The sequence below is a fragment of the Dendrobates tinctorius genome, unplaced genomic scaffold (assembly GCF_039654945.1).
Source record: "Dendrobates tinctorius isolate UK_male_01 unplaced genomic scaffold, ASM3965494v1 ptg000138l, whole genome shotgun sequence".
Classification (NCBI taxonomy): domain Eukaryota; kingdom Metazoa; phylum Chordata; class Amphibia; order Anura; family Dendrobatidae; genus Dendrobates; species Dendrobates tinctorius.
Window position 1 is genome coordinate 24,629,685 of NW_027361806.1, and position 25,036 is coordinate 24,654,720.

Sequence of the window (25,036 nt, forward strand, 5' to 3'; positions counted from 1 at the left end):
TTCAGTGTTCTTGGGAGTTTTAAGCGACATGCAACAGCACCTACCAGACCACTGATCCTATAAGGACCAATGTACTTCTGTCCCAACTTAGGGGAAGGGATCTTCATCTTTAAATTCTTCGTAGATAACCAGACTAAATCTCCTACCTTAAATGTTGGTGTTGGTTTGCGAAATCTGTCAGCTGCATTCTTGTACCTCTCTTGTGCGGAACCCAAAGTCTCTTTCAGAAGTTCAAGGTTCTGTTGAAGTGAAGAGATCCTGTCGGCAACTGCTGGTAAAGATGTATCTACCGGTAATCTGGGAAGAATGCTAGGGTGATATCCCAGGTTAGCGTAGAATGGAGACTGTTTGGTGGAGGCACTCTGGGAGTTGTTATAAGAGAATTCGGCCAAGGGGAGTAGCCTTACCCAATCATCTTGCAAATGGCAAACATAGCAGCGAAGGTATTGCTCTAGTGTTTGGTTGGTACGTTCTGTCTGCCCGTTGGACTGTGGGTGGAAAGCAGAAGATAAGTTAACTTCTATGCCTAATGCTGAACAAAAGCTTCGCCAAAACTTTGAAGTAAATTGAACTCCACGGTCAGAAACAACTTCATCCGGAACCCCGTGCAGGCGAAAGATGTTCTGGATAATTAGGTCAGCAGTGTCCTTCGCAGAGGGTAAACCGGAACAAGGGATGAAATGGGCCGCCTTGGTCAGGCGATCGACCACCACCAAAATCGTACTCTTTCCCTCAGAAAGGGGCAGTTCTACAATAAAGTCCATAGAAATGGATCCCCACGGGCGAGACGGCACCGGCAAAGGCTGTAACAGACCAGTAGGGGAGGCACGTGGAACCTTGAATTTGGCACATACCTCACAAGATGAAACGTACTTCTGGACATCCTTCCGAAAACCTGGCCACCAGAAGAAGCGAGATAAGAATTCTTGAGTCTTCTGAATTCCTCTGTGCCCTGCAACCTTGGAATCATGAACCAATCTCAACACTCTTAACCTCACGGCTTCAGGAATGTAGAGGCGCCGTTCCCGGGTCCAAACTCCATTCCTAAAAAGAAGGCTTACCTCATCAGATGGCTGAGACAGGAAAAGATCAGAGTTGTAAGTTTCTTTGATGACCTGCAGCAAATCTTGATTCTGAATGACTCCTACAAAATTGCAATCAGAAAGTATGGTCTTAGGTGGAGCATCTGGAACAGCGTCAGTGGAGAACATCCGGGATAGAGCATCTGCTTTTCCATTGCGAGAACCTGGTCTATAAGAGATTGTAAAATTGAATTGATTAAGGAAAAGACTCCAGCGAGCCTGCCGTGGGGTCAGGCATCTTGCTGACCTGATGAACTCAAGGTTGCGGTGATCCGTGAGGACCACGATCGGCTGTGAGGCTCCTTGCAGAAGATGTCTCCACTCCTTGAAGGCGGCGATGATAGCCAGTAATTCTTTATTTCCTACATCGTAGTTCTTTTCGGCAGGAGACAGTCGCTTGGAAAGAAAAGCACAAGGATGAAGTAAATTCTTCTCACCTGTTCTTTGGGACAGTATAGCCCCGGTGGCACAGTTTGAGGCATCCACTTCAATAATGAAGGCGAGTTCCGGGTCAGGGTGGATCAGTACTGGTGCTGACGTGAACTTGGTCTTGAGCCGAGAGAATGCTTCTTGGGCTTGAAGGGACCAAATAAATGCTGTCTTCTTCTGTGTCAACCGGGTGATGGGCGAGACGATGTCAGAGAAGTTCTTGATGAAACGTCTGTAGAAGTTAGCAAACCCGATGAAACGTTGGACCTCCTTGACGTTCTTGGGGATTGGCCACTCCTGAATTGCCTTGATTTTGCTGTTATCCATACTCAGACCCTGTGGAGAAATTACATAACCTAAGAATTGAATCTCCGACTTGTGAAATTCGCATTTCCCCAGCTTGATGTACAGCTGGTGTTCCCTCAACCGCTGCAAGACAGTCTTGACATGTTGCTGATGTTCCTCCATGGAGCTAGAAAAAATCAGAATGTCATCCAAATAGATTACGACAAAAATATCAAGAATGTCTCTGAAAATATCATTTACGAGATGTTGTAACGTTGCTGGGGCATTGCAAAGTCCAAATGGCATGACCAAATACTCAAAGTGTCCATATCGAGACCTAAATGCTGTTTTCCATTCATCTCCAGGTCTTATACGGACTAGATTGTATGCCCCGCGTAGGTCCAATTTTGAAAAGACCTTGGCCTGACGAACTCTCTCGAGAAGCTCCGGAATTAATGGCAGGGGGTAGCGGTTCTTGATGGTTACCTTGTTAATTTCCCGGTAATCAACACAGGGTCTGAGGGATCCATCCTTCTTTTTAACGAAAAAGATGGGTGCACCGGCTGGAGAGGATGAGGGGCGTATAAACCCCTTAGACAGGTTCTCGTCGATATATTCTTTGAGAGTCTTGAGCTCAGGACCGGACAATGGATAAATATTACCAAAAGGAATGGTAGCAGCAGGCAGAAGCTCGATTGGGCAGTCATAAAAGCGGTGTGGTGGTAATTTATCTGCATTCTTTTTATCGCACACGTCCGAAAATTCTTTATAAACTGCCGGTAACTCTAGGTCCGATGATGGGTTGGCCGGAGATGGAACAGTCGATTTCTCAGAAGTTACCTCTTTAGCTGGGAAGCGCAATCTCTTAGTCTCCCAGTCAATGATGGGATTTTGAGCCTGCAACCAGGGTAAACCCAAGATAATAGGGAAATGTGGAGAGGAAATCAGAAGGAAGGGCAATTTCTCCTGGTGATTATCTCCCATGAGGACCTTCAGTGGTTCAGTCTGCTGGTCTACGGGCCCCGAGGTCAAAGGGGACCCATCCACAGTCTCCATCAGAATTGAAGACACTCTTCTCTGTGATCGGATTCCATATTCCCTAGCAAAAGAAGTGTCCATGAAGTTACCGCTAGCCCCAGAGTCTATCATGGCGGAACTGTTCACCCAACGGGAGTCAATCCAGATCTTGATAGGAAGGTAACAATGTGAATCTTTTTTCTTATTGCAAGGGTATGAAACTGCAGAAGATAGAATAACAGCATTAATGGGTAGTATCGTTTCGGATGTAACAGAGTTCATATCTGAAAAGTCATAATCAGGAGCGGTTGCTGCAATTTCGGGTGGCCCTGATTCGGAAGTCATGGAGTATGATTCAGAGAAGTCGCGTTCTATCACGGCTGCGGTTGTTCTGCGAGAACGATTGGGGCAGTTGATAATAAAATGTCCTGACTTCCCACAGTAAAAACATAAATTCTCCTTGAAGCGAAATTCCTTCCGTTCGTCACTTACTCGACTTCGTAGGGAATTTACCTGCATCGGCTCAGGTGTGGACTCCTGAGGACTTGGGTCCGGAATCTCCTTAGGAAGGAAAGGAAGAAGCGATTTATTGCTGCCGTTCATCTCAGACCACCTTTCTAGTTTTCGTTCGGAGATGCGAGCGTCTAGGCGAATACAGTGATTGATGAAATCACCTAGAGCAGTGGGAGCCTCCGCATGTGCAAGCTCGTCCTTGATGGAACTGGACAACCCCTTCTTAAATATAGAGTACTTCGCTGCACTATTCCAGGTGGTGTCCTGAGCCCACCTTCTAAAATCCATAGCATACTCAGTCACTGGGCGTTTACCTTGACGCAAATTCAGCAGGGCCGTCTCAGCTGTAAGGCCACGGTTCGGATCGTCAAACATCTGCCCCATGGCGGCGATAAACATATTGAAGTCATTCAGACATGCATCCTGTGATTCTATCAGAGGGTTTGCCCAGGCAAGGGCCTTATTAGTCAGCAACATGATGATAGTCAATACTTTGGATCGGTCTGTAGGAAACTGTGTGACATGTGCAGCAAAGTATAAACGACACTGGTTCAGAAACCCACGGTACTTGTCTCGGTCGCCACCAAACCTAAATGGCGGTAGTTTGGGGATGGTAGGAACAGAAGCCTGAGATTGTGCCTCCAGAGCCGCAACTCGGCCACGCAATTCCTGAAGGGTCTGAATGAGTACTTGTATATCATATTTAGTCTGCCCCTCTAGGCCTTCTATTCTGCTCTTCCATGTCTGCACTTCAGCGTGTACAGTGGCAGTGATATTATTTAGCTTCTTAACACGCGCTTCTAACGTCTCTGACCCAGCGGCATCCATTTTTAAGGCTTGTGTATCCTGTCACGATACTAGTGGATACAACTGGACACCAGTGGCTAGGTCAAAGAGACTACAGACACAGTGGGTTGCGCAAGCAATATTGTATTAATGATCTGAATGCAATATAGCATATAAGTCCAGATAAATGTTCAGTCAATATGATAGCAGAGCTGATACTCTGCGACACAGCATGCAAAGTCACTGAGCAATGCGGGCACAAGACACAGACTCTTGCAGAGCGGAGGAACACACTAGCTGGCTGGAGTTCTTACTTCACCGCAGGTGTAGTCAGGCAGAGGTTCCTGAAGTCAAGTGTTCAGCAATCACTCGGTCAGCAGGCAGGGATCCAGGCATGCAGGTTGGCAGAGGACTCCGCCGTTAAGAGAGGACCAACAGGGATAGTAAGTCCAGGCTTGGGACTGCAGAGGCACAAAGTCCAATACATAATACACAAGCAATGAATCAGAGCAGGTGCTGGCTTTATATACAGCTTTGGCAGGAAGCAAGATGGCCGACGTGGAAACATCAAGATCCATGTTAACTAAGGGCAAGTCTAAGGGCAAGAGAAACAGATTCCAGGACTAGATACTGACAGCAGGACTCTGACTTGCCTGACCCTGGCGTGCCTCTCTGCACGCGCAGGACTCTGCTTCGCCTGACCCTGGCGTGCCTCTCTGCACGCGCAGGACTCTGCCTCGCCTGACCCTTGTTTCGTACCTTGCCTTGCTCTGCCTTGTTCCTCCCTATGGTCTGTCTTTGCTTGCTCTGCCTCGCTCTCTCCTATGGTGCTCTGTAGTGCTCCCTGGCACACGCACCATCCCTCCTTTCCTTTCATGCTCCTTTCCATGTCTAGTCCCAAGGCTCTGCCTTGGCCCAGCTCTGGGCTTCACCAACGCTCCGCTGCTAGACTCTTTCCTATTGTGCTCTCTTGCACGTTTGCAGGCTAGTCCCAAGGTTCTCCCTTGGCCCGACTCTGGGCTTCGGCCTACGCTCCGCTGCTAGCTCTGTTCTTGCTCTGACCTGATTCCGTGTTTCTGCCTATGCTTCCGTCCCTGGTTCCGTACACTGCTTAAGCTCTGTCTTGTTTCTAGTCTTGTCTTCCCTTGCTCTGTTTCTTCGTGTGCCCTTTGCATGCGCCTGGCCTTCCTAGCCTCCTGTTTGTGCCTCAGCCATGCCCGCCCTAGCCGTGTCCGCCTGCTTGTGCCTCAGCCGTGCTCGTCGGTCAGTGACAGCTGTGCCGCCTGCCATGCCTCAGCCGGGTTCGCTGGAGTCTTGCCCGTCTGTCAGTGCCGCAGCCCGATCAGCTAGCCAGTGCCCCAGCCGTGCCCTCTGTGCTCCCTTGCACTTCACGCTGTTTCCGCACTGTGCTCTGCGTGCTCTCTAAAGCACGCGCAGGCCCTCGCCTGCCCATGGCTTACCTCCCCATGCTTCTGTAAAAGTATGCGCAGGCCTTGCCATGTCCCCTGTCGTGCCCTCTTGCACGCACAGGCCCTAACCCTGTCCTGGAACCCTGACCCTGGCGTGCCTCTCTGCACGCGCAGGACTCTGCCTCGCCTGACCGTGGCGTGGCTCTCTGCATACGCAGGACTCTGCCTCGCCTGACCCTGGCGTGGCTCTCTGCACGCGCAGGACTCTGCCTTGTGACCTTGTGCCTTGGCGTGTCTCTACACACGCACTCTGTCTTGTGTCTTGGCGTGTCTCTACACACGCACCCTGTCTCGTTTTGTGAACCCTGGCGTGTCCCCTACACACACACCTTGCCTTGCACCTAGCCTTGAACCCTGGCGTGTCCCCTACCCACGCACCATGCCTGGATATCTGACGTGCCTCCTTGCCTGAACCCTGGTTTGCCTGCCGGATGCCCAGAACCTGCCGATCGCTGCCAGAGATCGTAAGATGGATGACTGCGGCCTGATGTCCGGAGCTGATGTCCGCAGCCTGATGCCTTGATCATGTCGATCGTTGCCAGCTGTCTGGAGTCCGATGCCATTGTGCCTTTACCTGTACCTAGGCGTGCCACCTGGCACGTACCATGCTATGGACCTTGATGTGCCCATGCACGCACTTTGCACGTTTTGCTTGTTCTCACGTTTTTACACTGAATGTGATTCTGAAGTTATCCTAATGAAGATACCTTGCACCTACGTCTTGTCTTGTCTTGCTTCTTGCTCGTTCTGTTGCCAGACACTCAATAGTGTCCCCTGAGCCGGCCGTCTGGTCCCAGCAGTCGTGGTGGCTCACCCCCTTGGTCTTGCCCCTGACACTCCCTGTACAGGGGGTGGGTTCTCACTAGGTCAGCTCGCCCTAGGTGGGTGGGTGCCAAGGCCCAGAGGGTCCACTCTAAAAAGAAAGATGGGCTCAGCAAAAGCTGAGTCCTTCCCACGCTGGCACGTCAGATTCCTACAAGACAAGTACCATTTTTATTGTTGTTCCAAGACGTCTGCAGCCATATCACTGGCTTCATCCTGACAGGTACCGTTTACAGATTGCAGGATGTATTCTATTGCTTACACAGCTGTTATAACTAATGAGTTAAAACTTAATTTAGCTCAGCAATCCCACTACAATTAATGAGATCGTTGAAAATTGAGCATGGCCGGGCGGTCGCTCACAGCGCAATTGTCCATTTTCTGCAAATAAACAGAACTTGAATTCTATGAAGGACATCAAAAGTCAGAGTGAAGGGAAAGCGGAAATCACATCATTAATTCCACCTCATTTATTGTCATTAATAGATATATTTTTTGTCTTTAGTTGTTCTTCCCCTCCTTTCCTGCTCCGGCCTAGATGGCTGCTCTTCTGTTGTCGTCCTTCACAAGTTCATTAACACCATTCGTTACGTGTTTTATGCATTTCTTTGGGTTTTGTAGAAGGAGAACTTTTAGGTTACAGGCATGTTCCTTATTTTCTATTTTTTTCCTGTTTTGTTGGCTACACAGTCTCCAATTATTTTCTTTCTCCAGGCGGGTTGATAAGTTATTCTTTCTGCATCTAGGAAAATAACATCAGTGGTTTTCATTCCGCCTCTTGTGCTTCACACTGATGGGAATGAGTCAACGTTCTCCTGGTATTTGCTAGGTGTGTACTGGGTTGTAATGTGAAAGCTTCTTCATGGCTATGGGCTTTGTGGAGACTTCAGTTTGTCAATCTAAGCCCGCTGCTTATCGCTACATTATGTGTTTTATTTACCTTTGCTTTTATTTTTTAGCATTTTACTATCATGAGTAAAATCTGGATATTCTGCTATGCTCTTCTTCATAGCAAAACCCCTAAAAACTGATGGATCACATTAATAAGGTATTGTCACAGAATAGACAAACCTGGAAGTTTTCTCACTCAAACAGCGCTACCCTTGTTCACAGGTCGTTGTGGTATTGCAGCTCATCCTCATTTTCTTCAATGGCATTATGCTGAAATATCAGACGCAACTCATGGACTCCCTACCTGTCACCTCCACAGTGCTGCACTGCCATATATCTCCTCCTCATCTCTGTCTATTACTTACTCATCCTTTCCACAGTGCTGCACCACCCTACATCTCCTCCTCATCTGTCTACCACCCTACCCGTCCTCTCCACAGTGCTGCACCACCCTACATCTCCTCCTCATCTGTCTACCACCCTACCCGTCCTCTTCACAGTGCTGCACCACCCTACATCTCCTCCTCATCTGTCTACCACCCTACCCGTCCACAGTGCTGCACCACCCTACATCTCCTCCTCATCTGTCTACCACCCTACCCGTCCACAGTGCTGCACCACCCTACATCTCCTCCTCACCACTGTCTTCCCCCCTACCTGTTCTTTCCACAGTGCTGCATTGCCCAACATCTCTTCCTCATCTCTGTCTACCACCTAACCATCCTCTTCACAGTGCTGCACCGTCCTACATCTCCTCCTCATCTATGTCTCCCACCCTATCTGTACTCTCAAAAGTGCTGCACTGTAAAGAGGTATACAGTTGCTACAGAGCAGAGAATAACGACAAAGTCGTCACTTAACCAAGAAATATTTATTTAATTAACGCAACATTAAGTGGTGCCTATAGCCCAATATAAAGGGTAGAGCAAACAGTTGATGGACCATAAGTTGTTGTACTGTAGAAAACAGTATTTCGGCTATACATAATATCAGCACAATTATAATCACATACTCTTGTTCTATCATCACAAATAATAGAAATATTGTAATCTAGGATGTCATGATACTAACACCATAACAGGATGAGCGCCGCCATCACTATCCAGCCCGTTACCACCATTTCTTTGTCACTCTCTAGGCAATTCAAGCTGCAATACAGGTCGTTATGGAGGCCTATGACACCATGCCATTAGGCCATAAGTCCCTTATTGATGAGTCATTTTGCACACCTGTTACATTGACCACCTTCATTCTTGAAGAACGGCTGCGGTCCCCTGTGTACCGTACGTCTACACAGGAAGTCTCAGCCCTGGTCGTCTCTCACAGCTCTGGCTCTGCTGCCTCAATTCAGATCTCTTAAATAAATAAATAGCTCTGGTCTCTCATCTGCGGTTCCGGCTACCCAGCTCTGTTCACTCGCACCCGATTCTGGTTACTCGATTCTTCACTTGGGTATAGTAACTCGATTCTTCAATAGGGTCTGGTCACTCAATTCTTATCTTGGGTCTGGTCACTCGGTTCTTGACTTTGGTCTGGTCACTCAAAATGATGGCCAAAAGCCAACTTTGTGGCAGCAGCACGCATCTGTCCTGCTACAGGTTCAGGTGCCAACTACTTTCATAACTGCCCTTCTGGGCCTTTTACTTTTAGAATTATTCAATGCTCCACAGCTGTTACCTGACCTGGTGTCTCCTTCAATCTCTACCCCTCGTGAAGAAGATGCTTCATTATGCAGTTCCTGCTGATGTAATCCCTTCCACTTGTTCCTGTCCTACAATCTTTGGCCAGAAGATGGCTGCACTGACTTGCTGACATCCTGTTATACATTAACTGTGAAAATCTTCCCTTTTGTCCATCTCCTTACAGCACCACCATACATCTCCTTCTCATCTCTGTCTAACAACCTACCAGAGCTGAAACTAGTCTAAGACTAACATCCTCAATAATCCAAACCTCGCACTTCCGTCTCCAAGACTTCTCCCATGCTGCACCAGTGTTCTGGAATACACTACCCTGGAGAGTCTGACTAATTCCTAGCCCTCACATTTGTAAGCATGCTTTAAAAACACATCTCTTTAGGCATGTCTATCACCTCAACTCAAGAACCTAACTCTCCTCTGTTTCTAAACTTTACTCAGAATATGGCTCTTTCTACTCATCTGTCTCCAGGTCCTCCATGCACCCAATAGCACTTAGCTTCTGTACTTAGACAGATACTGGCTGATGACCGAATCATGCAGTTTTGTATCATAACCCCTATAGATGGACCGTCCGTGACAGCGCATTCTACCTGTTGTGCCTGACCCTATATCTTACTTTGTGATGTGTTTATTGTCTGTACAAGTCCCAGCACAGGTGTAAAGTGCTGCAGAATGTGTTTGTGCTACAGAAATAAAATGTTCATTATTATTACTAAGCACACAGCGAGATGCACATCATTAGACCTGGGTAAGTTCTGCCTCAAGACATCAGTAAGGCCGGAGTCACACTACAGCGAGACACGGCCGAGTCTCGCAGGTTAAAATCAAGCTCTGGCACCGGCACTCCGGAGCCCAGCATGCAGCTCCATGTATTGCTGTGCGGCTGCACGCTCCGCTCCGGAGTGCCGGTGCCAGAGCTTGGTTTTAACCTGCGAGACTCAGCCGTATCTCGCTGTGTGTGATCCCGGCCTAACCGGTACAAGAAAACAGCTTTACAAAAGTTTTGTCAAATTTTTCCAGTTAATTCAATTCACCACAAATTGAAAGTCTCCAATTACACTGAAAAGCTGTGTGTAACACTCTGAGGTCTCCTAGGTCCGCATCCAATCCTCTTCACACTCTGCAAACATAGATGTAGTAATGTACAATTAAGCTCAACATATATCACATACTAAGCGTCTTCACTGCTGGGCTGTCACACACTTGCCGTACAGTTTATTCAGTGTTTTATAACTTTGTATTCCTTTCTCTTTATTGCTGAGCTGTGATCTGTGAAGTTCGCTCACTATCCAGATTCACCCCAACATCTCTGCTGCATTATCTGTCTTAGCTTTTATACAGGCTACCTCCTGATTAGCTGCGCTATACCATGCGATCTGATAGCGGTAAGAAGAATCCCACCCCGCGGTGCCTGAGGTCACGTATTCATTCTCTGCCTGATGAAATCTTCTGGAATATAGTAATAGAAGCAGAGAATTCCAGCAATTTTCATTAAGTATCATGGTTACAAATCCAACTTGAATTCCATTTGCATTGAATTGATTCTCTCATCTCTAGTGCGCAATCCATGAACACAGCCTTAAGGGTATGTTCACACTGGGCATTTTTGCTGCGTTTTTTATGCAAATTTTCAGCTAGTTTTTCCAATACCAGCATAGTCTATGAGATTTCAGAAATCTCCTGCACACATATTGTTTTTTGTCATCAGTATTTTGTGCTTTGCATGTTTTTTGCACAATGGAGCTTGTCACTTCTTTCAGCGTTTTTTCAGTTTTTCACCCATTGATTTCAATGGGTAGTGAAAAAACGCAGAAAAAAACGCAGATAGCAGGTTTTGCTGCTTTTTTGTGCCAAAGCCTGATTCTATGGAACAGGACTATTTTTCAACATTAAACTTTATCAGCATGCACAAAAGACTAATCTAGAATGCCAAAACCACACCAAAAAACACACAAAAATGCATAAAAAAACACAAGAAAAACCAAGGAAAATACACTGAAAAAAAAGCCCAGTGTGAACTTACCCTAAAGGGAGATTCTGGAACTTTAAGGATTATTCATCAATGTGAGAATGATGTTGGATTCTACTCTCCCTGCTCTGCTCTATGCAGCCGTTAAGGAGAGAGCCTGCAGTATCAAGCATGGCCGCTTCACAAGCTCCGGAGCTGTTCCATATTCAGGTAATGGGTGGAGGTGTCAGAAGTTGGGATCTCACCGCACTGATGCTGATGATCGACCCTGGAGACAGGACATCAATCTCCTACTCCCTGAAATCCCCTTTAACAATATCTGCATTGCTTCGCTTTTTTTTTCCTGAAGACAATGATCTCAAGTGTTTAGGATTACAAACATCTAAACAGAACGCAGTTTTATTTGAAGTTCTTAAAATGCTTTCCCAGCACCGAGCGCAGTGATATCTGCAGCGTTCGTATCGCCGCACTCCATAAATTACGTCCCGGTAACATCTGCACGATGTTGTGCTGTGTTGTCTTCCACTTTGTCTCAGTTTGCACAACCTCAAGTGTTTTCCCGCACCATGGTCCACACAGAGCAGAAATATCCGGTTACAATTCGCATGAAAGCGGTAAAAAATGACAAACCCTGAATGAGCCATAAAAAATATTTATTTTTCCCTAACAATACCCGGTATTTCCACAGAAAAGCCACTCACTTCATTTTTACATTTTGATATTGGCCGTTTTCCAGTTTCTAATTTTTGCCTTCAGCTGCAGCCGAAAGAAAGAAGAAGCCGCTCGAATGAAAATCAAAGTGTATTTAGCAATCGCGTAAGACGGCGAAGTCGGATCTCATGATTAATGATTTCTTATTTTGGCTCGAACAAATGGCAAGTGCAAAAAAATGTTTTTCCATTTGTTTCATTTTAGTAAGTGACTATTGAAGCTTCCAAAACCAAAATGGATAAAAAAAAAAACAGCTTAACTGATAGAGAGCAGAGGAGATTATGTGACGGACCTCGTCCAGGATCTGATGGAACAAACAGAGATACAAACGTAGCAGCGGATGACGAGTGGAAGCGGTGAAACAAGGTAATGTGATCATGGAAAGATACACGGGAACAGCACGGAAAATAGTCTATAATCTAGTTTACAACTATTTCTGCTACTAGTGAAGTATTTAAAATGGTAAAAAAAAAGGTTAAAGCTTATCTAAAATATAGTAGAAAAGGTCATTAAAAATAATTTAGAGAGTTGGGACTAGGAGTTACTTAAGGCCGGGGTCACACTAACCGACGCAAAATACAGTCCGTAGTTTACAGGCGTAATACGGATGAATGACCCCTAAACAGTGCTCCGTATGTCATCCGTAAGCAAGGTGTGGTCGCGTATTTTGCGCATGTAAGCATCCGTATGTAATCCGTATACCATCCGTATGCTGAGATTTTCTCGCCGGCTTGTAAAATGGACATATAATGGAGCCCTATGACAGGTTTTATAACACAAACGAAAGAATAGATATAGACACATAGTATACATATATATATATATATATATATATATTCACAGAGTTCTGACATAGCAGAATAGCTGCTAATTCAATTGCCGGCTTTTGTCAAATCATTCCCCAACCCGACATGAAATGACACATGGTTTACATACAGTAAACCATTTCATTTCATGTTTTTTTTTGTATGTCTTTCATTAGAAATTAGATGAGGGTTGATGTGTAAAATTTGGGAGGTGTAGGTGTTAATTTAAGGGGTTAATTTGTTGTAAAAAAAATGTGTGGGCTCCCGCGGTAATTTGTCAATGCAGGAGCCCACACATTTTTTAACAACGAATTAACCCTTTAAATTAAAACCTACACCTCCCAAATTTTAAACATCAACCCTCATCTAATTACTAATGAAAGACATACAAAAAAAAAAACATGAAATGAAATGGTTTACTGTATGTAAACCATGTGTCATTTCATGTCGGGTTGGGGAATGATTTGACAAAAGCCGGCAATTGAATTAGCGGCTATTCTGCTATGAAGAACTCTGTGAAATATATATATATGTGTCTCAATAACATGTATGTATATATATATATATGTATTCTATGTGTCTATATCTATTCTTTCGTTTCTTTATTAAAACTGTCAGTGTGAGTTTACTGTATCGCGCAATGAATTGCCAGCTTTTCTAAAAGACAACGGGTGCGTATTTCTCGCAAGTCACATGTGAGGTCCGTGTGTAATGCGTGTTTTTAGCGCACCTGTAGGGTCGGACAGGTTCACAGGATGCAGTGATGAGACACTAGATGAATGGTGGCTACAGGCCCTGAAGGTAACGCTGCCGCTGGGGCGTAACAGGCCCTAAAGAATCCGCTGCCGCTGGGGCGCAACAGGCCCTGAAGAAAACGCTGCCCCTGGGGCGCAACAGGCCCTGAAGAAAGCAGTGCCGTTGTGGCTCAACGGGCCCTGAAGTGAATGTTGGAGGTGGCGCGCGGTGATGACGCAGTTCCCCAGAAAGGCCTGTAGCCGATCTTTATCAAGGAGTCTCTTCCTAATCCAGGGTAGCGAGCCTTTTATCCCGCCTGTGACAATGTGGCATATTTTGAGGCCGATGATGGCCGGGTCGGCGTGATGGGGGAAGGCAGGGGGGAAGGGACCAGGTCTCTGAGGCCTGGTTACCAGTACTCACGGCCACAACCGGAGGTATCGTTCCTCTCCCTTCAAGGCGGGGGTAAGCGGGGGTAAATCTCTCAGAACGGGAGCGGGGAGCAGTCTCTGGGCACAGTCTCTCACGTCTCTCTTGTCGGTCAATCGGTTGCTTTTTCCTCTCAGGCTCCTCTCGGTGCCCCTGCAAGTCACCCTGCATCTTGCCTTCACTCCCTCTCTTCCCCAACTGCCACTTCAGCACGTCCCCTGCTCCTTTTACCCTAGCCCCGCCCCCTGTTGCCCTGACAACCTCAGTCGCATGTCTCCCTTTGTAATCCTCCTGATGTGATTCCTTCAATAACTCTGATGGCGGTCCCCTTGGTTCCGGCCCAATCACTATATGGGGGTCCTCCTCCCCACATTCCCCCACCCTGTAAGCTCACCAGTCCTCGGGCGAGGGAGTTAGTCTATTGAGATTGGCCTGTAAAGGTGTCAATATTCGTTGCCATACAAACTGGTCTTGTTCATACCGTTCGGGGGGTTTGCCGGCTGTTGACCGCTCGGAGCGTCTAAGTTCGACTGGGGTGGAATCTTCTGGGGTGGTGGACGTCGGTGGACTGCATGATGCCGGTGGGTTAATTGTGTCAACGGGCTCATTATTGGGTGAAGGGCCTTTGGGAACTGGAGGGAAATCCTCGTCATCCGAGTCCCAGCATATGGACTCCGGTTCGGATGTCTTCGGGACAGGTTCCAGTTGCTTCGGGTCAGTGGAAATACACGGGCGTAACATATTACGATGCACAATGCGGGTGGGCAGTGTTTCATCCTGCTCGGGCCGTATTTCGTACACAGGTCCTTCTGGATGGATACGGCATAGTACCCGATAAGGATTCTCTTCCCAACGTGACTCCAGTTTATTCTGGGGGCGTTGATCTAGTACAAGCACACGGTCCCCGCTTTGGAGATGAGGAGGGGAGGTTGTATTTTTCCCTGGGTGTTCCCAGTCTTGAAGTTTGGTATGTACAATTCGGTGAAGAGTTTGCAACCTGTGGCGATGATTTCGGACCCAAGACGACACTCTGGTCCAGGGCCGAGGCTCTTCGGGGTCCAACTCTACCTCCGTGATCCCTTTACCCTCTCGTCCGAACAGCAGGAAATAAGGAGTATAGCCCGTTACTCGATGTACCCGATTATTATAAACCCACACTAATTCAGAAACATATTTGGGCCAACGAGCTTTCTTGTCACTCTCCAGAGTGCGTAGCATTTGAATCAATGTCCGATTAAATCGCTCACAAGCCCCATTTCCTTGCGGGTGATACGGTGTGGTCCGGGATTTATCAATCCCATAAAGATGATGTAGTTCCTCCATAACTTTCCCCAAAAAACATGCTCCCTGATCGGAATGTATACGTTGAGGACAGCCGTACACTTGTATAAAGTTTCTGCAAATTGCGGAGGCGGTTGACTCCCCGGTCTGGTCTCGAGTAGGGGTTACCACAGCGAACTTAGTAAAATGATCCACCATGACGAGGCAGTGTTCGTATCCCTGGAATGCAGGACCAATGTGCAGATAATCCACCGTCAGGAGCTCAAAGGGTTCTGAAGTCACAATCGTCTGTGTTGCGGCCCTCTGAGCAGGCGGTTTGGCCAATTCACATAAGCGGCAGGTATGGCAGACTTCGTCCACAACAGCCGACAAGCGTGGGTGATAAACTTTCTGTTGTAACCATTGCAAAGTCTTTTTGACTCCAAAGTGGGCCCCTTTTTCGTGAGCCTCTCGAGCCAGTTCGTGTAGTTGTGCTCCAGGTGTAACCACCTGCCAAACAGTGGTTGAGGTTGTTTGCGAAGTGATTTTACGGTAAAGTAGTCCCTTTCGGATAATCAGTCTCTCCCATTGTCGCAGCATCAGCGACAGGTCTTGGGTCAAAGCTTGTCGTTGAGTATCAGTGGGTAATTGACCAGCGGCGACCCATGTCCGGAGAAGTCCAACTTCTTCATCTTCTTGTTGCTGTTGTATCCACTTATCACGAGATTGTTCCAGGATGCCCCTGTGGGCCTCTGGGGAAGATACTTTTGCATCAACATTGGTGAGCACGGCAGCGGTAAGAGCAAACGGTATTTCCTCTCCTTCTAATTCTTCGTCTCGATTCTGTCCGGGAGTTGTATGTCGAATCCTAGAGAGAGCATCTGCATGAACATTCTCGGCCCCTCTTTTGTAAATAATCTTGTAATTGTATTTCGCCATTCGGGCCACCCATCGCTGCTCCAAAGCCCCCAACTTGGCGTTTTCCAAATGAGCCAGTGGGTTGTTGTCAGTTCGCACTACCACCTCGGAGCCCGCTAGGTACTCTGCGAATCTCTCCGTCATAGCCCACACCACTGCGAGGAGTTCGAGCTTAAAAGAGCTGTAATTGTCAGGGTTACGCTCGGAGTCATGGAGTGAACGGCTTCCATATGCGATCACCCTCTCCCGGCCATCCTGAACCTGTGACAACACAGCCCCTAGCCCGTGAAGACTCCTGTCAGTGTGCAGGATGAACGGCTGAGAGAAATCCGCATAAGCCAACACTGGGGCATCCGAGAGTGCAGCCTTGAGATCTCGGAAGGCCTCTTCCTGAGGGTGTTGCCACTGGATTTTTCGCCCATTGGCCCCAGCGGGAGCCCCCTTTAGCAGGTCATGCAGGGCTCGAGCTCGACATGCAAAATTCTTTACGAAACAACGGTAATATCCAGCTAACCCCAGAAAAGCCCGCATGTCTTTCACCGTCTCGGGGGTAGGCCATTCCTGGATAGCAGCAATCTTCTCCCGGGATGGCCTCACACCCTCTGCCGAAACGACATGACCCAGATACTCAATCTGAGAGCGAAATAGGTGGCATTTCTGAGGCTTCACCTTCAACCCGTACTTTTGCAGCCGGCTGAGTACCTGTCCCAACCGCTTCAGGTGGTCCACCAAGGAGGCGGCATAGACAATGATGTCGTCCAGGTAGATCAACGTGGCCTCAAAATTGAGATCCCCTAGACATCGCTCCATCAATCACTGAAATGTCCCGGGGGCGTTGGCCAGCCCGAATGGCATTCGATTAAACTCAAACAGTCCCATGGGCATTATGAACGCCGTCTTAGCTCTGTCCTCTTCTGACATGGGCACCTGCCAGTACCCACTGGCCAAGTCCAGGGTCGAAAAATATGTTGCTTTGCCCAATGCAGACAGAGATTCTGCAATGCGGGGCAGTGGGTATGAGTCTTTAATAGTGCAAGCATTCAATTTACGATAATCCACACAGAATCGTAGTGTACCATCTTTCTTCCGGACCAACACGATGGGGGCCGCCCAAGGGCTTTGACTTTCCCGTATCACCCCTTTTTGCAGCATCTGAGCCAGCAAAGTTTTCACCTCTTGATAGAGTTGTGGCGGGATCTGTCGATATCGTTCTCGGATAGGGGCCGCTCCTGCTGTGGTGATCTCATGAGTGATGGCGGTGGTACACCCAAAGTCATCCTCATGACTAGCAAATACTTCATGGTACTGTCCCAGTAATGCTTTGACTTGTGAAAGTTGGGCCGCAGTTAATCCAGAAAGCTCGGCCCGCATCTGCTCCAAAATAATTCGGCCCTTCTCTTGTGTCGAGACTTCGTGGGCCTGCAAGGTTCGTATTGTTACCTCCCAAGGATCCTCGGGGTGTACTCGTAATTGAACCGCAGGAGCGGGCAGCACTTCTTCTAAAGGTTTTACTAGTTTGGCCAGTACAGTCCGGGCTTTCAGAATGGTATCTCGGTCTTCAAGGTTAACGCAGCGGACCAGGACGGTTCCTTTTCGCACCGTAGCCAGGGAAAGGGCCACCAGTATGCCAGGAGATAAGTGCTCTGAGGGACACGGCTCCACCTGCACCTCTACGCCCTCCAAAGGTATCGGGGCCCGAATTGGCAGGGCCACCACTGTCTGTCCAGGAGGCAGCACAAGCAGGGGTGCTGCTGACGCGATGACCTTACCCAGAGCCTCACCCTCCTGGCAGTCCCGATGCACCTGCGCACCTCGCACCAGCTGCTGGAATACCTGTCCCTGAGCTGTGCGAGAACCCCACTGCTTCAGTGTCCTTTGTGTGGGATCATTAAGCAACAGGTTACCAAACTCTTTTAAAATATTCATGCCTAGGGTGATGGTGTGTCATTGATCAGCTTCTCCTTGAATCAGCACCACCCCTCTGCGGCCGAGGGGTTTACCGCACAACGTCATCTGCACCCACACTACCCCGGCAACCGGGACCGGCAGTTGGTTAGCAGCTACTAGTCTAATCATGGGTCCCCACTGAGGCCTTGCTGCCTCTGGAAAGTTTCGTTGAAAGTACGCTGCGGGCATAGTGGTTACTTGTGACCCCGTGTCCACCAGACACTGGACGGCCCGGCCCTCTACTTCTGCCCAAACTACCGGACAATTTGCTATCAAATCTTCGGGACTTCCACCACCCCTAGTTGTGGTTTTCGGCTCCGAGCGGCGTCCCCCCAGCCCGGAGCCCTTTAGTTTAATGGCCGCCGGGGTGGGTATCTCCCACACCGCGGACACTCTCGGGCGAAGTGGCCTGGTTCTCCACACTCATAACACCGGGCCGGTATAATTTGACCACCCCGCGGAGAACGTGACCCCCAGGGACCGGGATTAACACTGGGTCGTCCATTTTCTGGTTCAGTTCTTCTCTTTACTTCAGCCAACTCGCTATTAATATTTTTCAATTCTCGCTTCATCTCCTCCACCCACTGGGGTTCCTCAACTGTGTTCGAGGAGGCCTCCACACCTTAGACTTTACCCACGGGGACCGCCATCCCCTGCTCTTGCTCCCGAACCCGTGCCTGACTTCCCACTTCTGAAAAATCTATTTGGGGATTCATTCTGATCTGTTCCCGTAATGCCTGTTTTATCAGTGGATCTCGCAATCCAGTCACCAGTAGGTCACGTAGGGTAATGTCAACAGGTCCTACCCCTACCCCGTCTTTTCTTTCAATAGCCGTATGCAATTCTTGGAGCACATTCATATACTGAGTAATCGTCTCCCCCTCTGCCTACATCCGACTAAACAGACGGGTCCTTAACTCTCCCACATCAGTGGGATCTCCGTGGGTCTGTTCCACTATCTGCAACACCTTTTCAAAAGTGTTGCGGTGCCCCGGAGGTTTCAACATCACTGACCTCCGCACCTCCCTGTCTAGGGCCATGAGTGCCACTTCAGCTTCCAGGTCAGGGGTCATTGGGTGCATCCGAAAGAGCCCCCGCATTCACTCTGTCCAGCTAGTATTGGAGCCGGAAAATCTAGGCAGGTTGTTCAGCATGGCCCCCAATGAAATGCTAGTACAGGGGCCCTCATTATTTACAGATTCTACAGCCTCCCCCTGACCTGCGCCACCACCGTCTATGCTCGGAGACTGCATCCTGCCGACTACGCCAAGTGTAGGGTCGGACAGGTTCGCAGGATGCAGTGACGAGACTCTAGACGAATGGTGGTTTTTGAAATCACGTTTTTATAACTCTAGCCGATGGGCTAGGCTGAACAAAACAAGGGTAAAGAAATAACACCAACAGTCCACGCAGGGACTCAACAAACTTAAACAAATATAGTTTCACTTAGCCTTCCAGGGACTGCGGGGTTCAGGAGCGTGGCCGCGTTGAGATCGCTGAGGCAGCTGTCCTGAGGAAAGTGACGTCGGTGGGGGCAACAGGCCCTGAAGAAAATAATACCGTTGGGGCGCAACAAGCCCTGAAGAAAACGAGGACGTTGGGGTGCAACAGGCCCTGAAGGAAACGGGGACGTTGGGGCGCAACAGGCCCTGAAGGTATTGCTGCCGCGGGGGCGTAACAGGCCCTGAGGGAAACACTGCCGCTGGGTCGCAACAGGCCCTGAAGGAAATGGGGACGTTGGGGCGCTACAGGCCCTGAAGGTAACGCTGCCGCTGGGGCGTAACAGGCCCTGAAGAAACCGCTGCCGCTGGGGCGCAACAGGCCCTGAAGAAAACGCTGCCGCTGGGGCGCAACAGGCCCTGAAGAAAACGCTGCCGCTGGGGCGCAACAGGCCCTGAAGAAAGCAGTGCTGTTGGGGCTCAACGGGCCCTGAAGTGAATGTTGGAGGTGGCGCACGGTGATGACGCAGATCCCCAGAAAGGCCTGTAGCCGTCCTTTATCAAGGAGTTTCTTCCTAAGCCAGGGTAGCGAGCCTTTTATCCCGCCTGTGACAATGTGGCGTATCTTGAGGCCGATGATGGCCGGGTCGGCGTGATGGGGGAAGGCAGGGGGGAAGGGCCCAGGTCTCTGAGGCCTGGTTACCAGTACTCGCGGCCACAACCGGAGGTATCGTTCCTCTCCCTTCAAGGCGGGGGTAAGCAGGGGTAAATCTCTCAGAACGGGAGCGGGGAGCAGTCTCTGGGCACAGTCTCTCACGTCTCTCTTGTCGGTCAATCGGTTGCTTTTTCCTCTCAGGCTCCTCTCGGTGCCCCTGCAAGTCACCCTGCATCTTGCCTTCACTCCATCTCTTCCCCTACTGCCACTTCAGCACGTCCCCTGCTCCTTTTACCCTAGCCCCGCCCCCTGTTGCCCTGACAACCTCAGTCACATGTCTCCCTTTGTAATCCTCCTGATGTGATTCCTTCAATAACTCTGATGGCGGTCCCCTTGGTTCCGGCCCAATCACTATATGGGGGTCCTCCTCCCCACACACCCATAGACTTGCATTGGCGTACTACGGGCGTAGTACGCTGACAGTCCCAGCATGCTGCGATTGGCACGGACTGTAGAATACAGATGAGAATTATGCGGCTGATGGGAGCTGCCCCATAGATAATCATTGGTCCGTGTGTAATGCGTGCTTTTAACGCCTCTCACTCGTCCGTATTCCTCTCTAGTGTGACCCCGGTCTAAACCTAAATTCTGCACATCCAGCATTAGGGGTGCAAAAACTTTATGAAATGTATAATTATACATAGACTTGGAAGTAACGTGTTTTGAGCAATGCTGCCACTTGTCATGACTAAGTACAGCATTGCTCAACACACATTGGCCTTGCCGTTACTTCCAAGAGTATTTTTAAATATACATTCAGTAAAGTTTTTGAATTTTATCTTTTACCCCTGGGGCTGGATGTACAAGATGGGCTCGTAATTAAGAAAAGCAAGAATTTTCTTACCATTTAAAGCCCTTGCCACTTCAGTGAAGCCTCTTTGCTGCAGCTAATAACTGGTCTCATCACTGATGCCAAGGCAAATGTCAGGAGACCACTGAGGTCAGAGAATGGCTGCAAGTCACACCATCACTGCATCCAGGACTAAGGCCGAGGTCATACTTGCGAGAAACTCACACGTGTCTCACATCTCAATACTCGGCACTGCCGCCAGTGGTTCAGACCGGAGCGCTCAGCTGCATAGAAATACATGCAGCCGAACACTCCGATCCCGAGTGCCGGCGGCAGTGCCGAGTATTGAGACTCGTGCGAATTTCTCGCATGTGTGACTCCGGCCTAAGGCCGGAGTCACACTACAGCGAGATACGGCCGAGTCTCGCAGGTTAAAACCAAGCTCTGGCACCGGCACTCCGGAGCGGAGCATGCAGCTCCATGTATTGCTGTGCGGCTGCATGCTCTGTTACGGAGTGCCGACGCCAGAGCTTGGTTTTAACCTGCGAGACTCGGCCGTATCTCGTTGTGTGTGACCCCAGCCTAAGGCCGGGGTCACACTGACGAGGAATACGGCCGAGTGAGAGGCGCTAAAAGCACGCATTACACACGGACCAATGATTCTCTATGGGGTCCCTCGCACCAGCCGTATATTTCTCATCGTCCGTGCCAATCGCAGCATGCTGCGATTGTCAGCGTACTACGCCCGTAGTACGCCAATGCAAGTCTATGGGTGTGCAAAAAATACGGATTACACACGGATCACACATGTGACTTGCGAGAAATACGCACCCGGTGTCTTTTAGCAAAGCCGACAATTCAGTGCGCTATACAGTAAACTCACACTGACAGTTTTAATAAAGAAATGAAAGAATAGATATAGACACATAGAATACATATATATATATACACACACACACACACACATATATCTATATATATATATGCATTCTATGTGTCTATATCTATTCTTTGGTCTCTGTTAGAAACCCTGTCATAGGGCTCCATTATATGTCCATTTTGCAAGCCTGCGAGAAAATCTCGCCATACGGATGCTGACATGCGCAAAATACGCGACCACACCTTGATTACGGATGACATACGGAGCACTGTTTAGGGGCCATTCATCCGTATTACGCATGTAAAATACTGACCGTATTTTGCGTCGGTTAGTGTGACCCCAGCCTAAGGGGAAAAATCTGACAATTAAATTATTGTAATCCATTACCAGTACCCTTGAATTTTAATATGTGAAGGTATAAATGCATCGGTTGTAGCAAAGCAAGGTAGGACAGGGTTACATCACAACTCTGCAGGGGATGATTAGAGACACCTGCACAGTTTTATACTAGAAGCAGGAAGTAGGTTCACTTGGTGCGCAGTGTGCTGGGGACTGAGCAGGGTGTAGATTCTGCTGGGAGCTGCAGAAGACCAAACTAAACTGAGCCATGTAAAGTGCTAGTATTGACACATGGGTGAGAGACTGTGGTCTGTGTCTAGGAGGAGAGGTGCAGAGACCTCTTGGTGCTGGTCTCTCTGACAGAGTTTAAGAGACAGCTGGACATCTATCTGAATGGGTGACCCGCGTGTACCTGTATATGGACTGTTTATTTTGTTCCTTTATGCCGGTGAAAGGCTGTTTGTTTTCCGTTCTGCTGAAAGTTTATGCACTTCAATAAACCTCCCTGTGTGACCCATAAACTATGTGCCTGTGTGAATGCTACCAGCTGCCTGAAAGCGAGTAAATCCCTGCACGGTATAAATTGTTCTGCTACAATGTCAGGAAATCAGATGATCGCAGAGTCAAGTTCTCTAAGGGGACTATTAAGTCCAGTAAAAAGTGAAAAAAAAAGTTTTTAAAAACATTTTAAATTTTTTTGAAAAAACGCAACAATGTTGCCCCACCAAAAGTAAGATTATTAAAAAAAGAAAAAAATACACGTATTTGGTATTGCTACATTCACAAATGTCCGATCTATCAAAATAAATTATTCCGACCAGTAAATGATGTAGCAAACAAATAAAGTCAAAATTAAAAGATTTCATTTTTTTGGCCGCCGCAACATTACAATAAAATGCAGTAATGGCAAACAAAGCATCACATCTATCTCAAAATAGTATCAGTAAAAACATCAGCTCAGGGCGCAAAAATAAGCCCCCGCCCTGCCCCATATCTCAAAAAATGAAAATGTTACCGCCTCGGAAAATGGCGACAAAAACTAAAAAATGTTTCTAAGAATTTACCAAAACCCTCTACGTGTTTGGTATCTGCTTACGCGTATGACCTGGAGAATCATATTGCCGAGTCACTCTTATCATATAGTGAAAATGATAAATAAAAATCCCAAAAAACAATTGTAAGATTGCAATTTTTTTTCCCTGTTTTTCAGTACGGTAAGCGGTAGAACGACTGGTGTCATTCAAAAGTGCAAGTTTTCCTGCAACAACCAATTGATGAAAAAATATAAAAGTTATGGCTCTTGGAAGAAGGGGAGGGAAAAACGCCTTCTACTCCTGGTTCTCACCCTCAGCTCTGCTACTGGCTATGCTCCCATCTTGCCCACCAGTTGACCGCTCCCCTGATGACAACTCTTGGCTTCTTTCCTGCTATTATTGTATCACCTGTGATACTACCGAGCCATGACTATTTAGAACGGCCCCCTTGGATACTTCCAGCCCTCAAGGTCCGCATCTCTCTTCTGGAATGAGGGTGAAACCAAAGCTTTTCGGCACCTAATGGATTGGAGTTTAGAGAATCCATTCCTGGAACGTGGCCATAGCAGAAAGCAAGTTTTCCCTGTATTGTTTTTAGAATTGTCGCCTTAATTAGCATGCATGAATATGAAGAGCAAGTATGCAAAATTCTTTTGTTTCAGCAGCAATTACAGCAATAGGAAAGGAAAGCGGAGAAGATACTTGTCATGAGAGGGGTAATTGTATGTATCATGTTCTCCACTGATTTGATTCAGTTGCAATTTTCTCAGCATCAATTAAAATACCTAAATTACTGTAAGGCGAAAGGTACGTTGTGTAAGCAAAGCATGATACAAGAGTGAGACCCAAGTCACTTAATTAACGGTTCATTTGTCTCGTTTGACATTTGTTATTTATTCAATTAAATGACAACAAAAAAAAAAACTACCACGAAATAAAAGGATGACGGCTTCTGCTCCACGTGCTGCCGACACCGTTATCCTCCCATTACATCCATCATACACGTGCACCCCAAACAATGAAAGGTGACCTTGGCTCTCCAAACAAAAAGCGTAAAGCACGTCCCTGAGAAAAATATAATGAATTATTGATTTGACAGGAAGCACTTAATAAATGTTTTACAATCTTCTTATTAAGCAATTTACTAGTTGCATTAAACAGTTGGATTAAATATCCCCGTTGCGATGGTTGTATACCAGCTGTACACTCAGCGGTGTCCTGGCACTTCATTTAAGTAGTAAACACAAAAATCAAACATGGAAAATGGTTAAAACGCTAAAGGATCTTCTTATCTGCGCACGATAACAGGAGATTATGTCGGTTCTGGAGGCTGCGAGGAGCTTCAAGTTGGAGGCAATTCTCCACTGGAAGTTGCTTATCAAAATACACAAAGTTGTCAATGTGGCTTTATACGTCAAGCAGATGCACCTCCGTCCAGGGGATCTACATTAAGGTTGGAAATTATATTTACAGTATTTACAGAGATGCAAAACTGACCAAAAACCTAAGCTTGGCTTTACTTATCTGGTTTAGAAGAATTGCAACTACTGTTTCATCAATTCTTACGGAATTAATTTTTGGACTTTCTGTGCGCTGCTCCACAAAATAAACAAATATCATTGATATTTGTCATCCCCTGAGGAAGAACTGGTGTTCACTTCGAAACGCGTTGGAAATAAATCTTCAATCATAATTGGAATCGTTTATTTTGTCGAGCAGTGCACAGAAAGTCCAAAAATTAATTCCGTAAGAATTGATATAGCAGCGGTTACTTGTCTGACCAATGGACGTGCAGCAGCTGACACTGATCATAGATGCCCGATCTCTCCTATAATAGGTGAGTTTATTTCTTTTATTACTTCAATAATAACCTGGATAAGACCCTATTGCGCTTTTCTGTTCCTTTAGTGTATTATAACTACTGTTTCATGGAATTCTGAGTTAATAGTGGGAGATCGCTATTTCAGGACCCTCAATTCTGAACCAGAAAGGATAAAAAAATATATTTTGTCTTTAGGACCCAAGAAAACTGTGCAGTGAATTCCCAGTCATTGATAAATAGGACTTAGT

General features: G+C 47.5%; 1 long non-coding RNA gene across 1 annotated transcript; it reads left to right on the forward strand.

The window, feature by feature from the left end:
* Positions 1 to 11,214: 11,214 nt before the first annotated feature.
* LOC141048896 (uncharacterized) lies at positions 11,215 to 23,760 on the forward strand. Its single transcript, XR_012220180.1, has 3 exons — positions 11,215 to 11,779; positions 11,879 to 12,040; positions 23,143 to 23,760. It is a non-coding gene; the product is annotated as an uncharacterized lncRNA (long non-coding RNA).
* The last annotated feature ends 1,276 nt before the right edge of the window (positions 23,761 to 25,036 follow it).